The following is a 2,500-nucleotide window of genomic DNA, read 5'->3' as shown; positions in this document are numbered from 1 at the left end:
TTATTATTATTATTATTATTATTATTATTATTATTATTAAAACGATCATTATTAGTATTATTATCAAATTTATTATTATTTTTATTATTATTATTGTTATTATTAGTATTATTATTATTACAACTATTATTTTTATTATTATTATTATTGTTGTTATTATTATTATTATTATTATTATTATTAACTAAGTTACAACCTTAGTTGGAAAAGCAGGATGCTATAAACCTAGGGGATCCAACATGGAAAAATAGCCCAACGAGGAAAGTAGATTAGGAAATAAATAAACTACAAGAGAAGAACGAACAATTAAAATAACATATTTTAAGAACAGACTAGACATCGTACACGGTAAATAGATAAAAGTGACAATTAAATAACACTTGATGTAGCTGTTTGTGTGTGACATAAACAGTGGACAGGGAGGTCGTTCTTTTTATGTATTAAGTCACTGTGAAATATTTGGTAATTTGTTTTTTCTTTTATTCTTCCTCCGAACGTTTCTTGAATATCTAATTAATTGTATTTTAAATCAAGGGTTTATTTTGTTTTTCCTCAATAATCTATTTGAGTTTTCACAAGGATTTTTTTTTTTCTTTTGATTCTTAACATAGTTTAAGATTTATCCTGTTGACTTATGAAGTTATTTGTAAATAACAAATTAACAGTCAATAATCTTCATGTAAGAACAAAGGACGATCCACGTGTTATTGTGTTAGAAATAATTTTTCGTATCCTGATATATCTCTAACAAATATCTATGGTTTCCATATTTATTTTGATCATTAATGCAGCAACAAGATTACATTAAAAGAAAGGCTGATATATTCCGTTGTTATAATGAACGAAAAGAAAAAAAATTATGAAAAATAGAAATAATGTAAAGAAAAAGTTAAGAGAAATATTAAAATTTACACCATTGACATAATAATACACGGGATAATCATTTCAACAGAGAGTGTAATTAACAAAATATGAAGATCTGAATGATTAATTGCGTAAGAAGTCATTGTTTGTTGTTCAAAACAAAATGCGTAAAGGGAAATACTTAATAATACTAAAGTAACAAACGTTAATCCAGAATTCATAATCCTCCAAGTTTTTCATACAGCCATTTATCCTTTATCAGAAAATGTATCCTTTTTTAATTCAACTATTTTTCATCAACAAACTTGTCAATCTATGTAAAAGCGGAAGCAATAATTTCAAAATAGGCAAAAATATATTACAGTATTGGCCAACGTGAACAGAACACTGCACTGCCCTGCGTCTATGAAATCATTGGAAAAAATAGAATTCTAATTAGAAGGGAGACCAGAATAAAATTATATTGAATTTGAGAATATTCTTAGTTACGCTAAAACATCGTATCGTGTAATATCACTGTAATTTAAATGATTTATTGGCAATAAACCCTCGTCAACTTCATGAATTCAACAGAATGGAAATAATGAGTGATTTACGAAGCTTAATAAATCAAATGTTGTTGAGCGAATTACTATGTTTCATTCCCATCAAAGGCAATCAGAGCTATTCAGGGCAAAAAGTTCATCCCATGAAAGGAGTAATACTTTGAAATTATATCACAGGTGGCCATTAGATTATGGATTCAGTAATGAAGTCATTGTTTAAACATATGAAAGAGAAATTACGGCAATGAACGAGAGGTCGAGTCCTAATATAAATAAGGCAAATGAATAGGAGGCTTTGCTTAGAGAGCCAATTTCCTAATTAAGAAAAATACAAAATTAATCCATTATCAACAATTCAATTAATGATGTCAGAGTTCCATAACATACACGTGGTCAGAACTCAGTAGAGTCCATAGAAAAGAAATTCACTTCGTTATGTACGGGTCAGTAATATATCATCAACGTTAAAAGTTGTATTTGGACATAGGTAATCTGAAGTTATTATTAAGATTATAAAGATTATGTTAACCTGAGATCAATAGAAAACTGAATCCGGATGTATGTAAGTGTTTATGTAAGAGAAAATTAATTTTTATCCCAATATTCCAAAATTACTATTTTGTTTCACACAGTTTCGATCTACTTCTTGATTTGCATCTTCACTATGGTTAAGTTATGCAATAGGGGTCGATTGGCAGATTTTCCATGAAGCTATAATAGGTTTGCTAAAAAAGAATGTTGCATCTAATCTTTGTTTTGTGACCTCTGAGTCATCCTTGGTGAGACATTTGGGTACCAGAGTCTAACTTGTAGGTATCCTCAAATACATTCACTTTCATTTGGTTATTTTTTGTTGATCTTTATTTTAACAACTGAGACTCATTCGTTCTGTTTTATTTTATTATTAGAGGTTTCATTTTATACGCTCTTAATTTTATGAAAAGAATATTAAACTTGCTAGTTGCATAATCACTGATGACTTATTAAGGTTTAGTAGACATTTATTTGAGTTATAAAGCCATTTATCAACCTGTTTATCTAGTTATTTATCTAATTTTGTAATAAATTTTACATAGTTCAGAACAAAATGT

The 2,500-nt window shown here is 27.8% G+C and overlaps 1 protein-coding gene across 1 annotated transcript in view; it reads left to right on the top strand.

Moving 5' to 3' along the window:
- The window catches only part of LOC137623702 (uncharacterized), a 468,677-nt gene that overhangs the window by 121,537 nt on the left and 344,640 nt on the right, over positions 1-2,500 (top strand). The window lies entirely within an intron of this gene.

This window comes from Palaemon carinicauda, chromosome 30, assembly GCF_036898095.1.
Source record: "Palaemon carinicauda isolate YSFRI2023 chromosome 30, ASM3689809v2, whole genome shotgun sequence".
Lineage (NCBI taxonomy): Eukaryota > Metazoa > Arthropoda > Malacostraca > Decapoda > Palaemonidae > Palaemon > Palaemon carinicauda.
The sequence above is the reverse complement of the archived record's forward strand: the minus strand, read 5'-3'. Positions and strand labels throughout refer to the sequence as shown.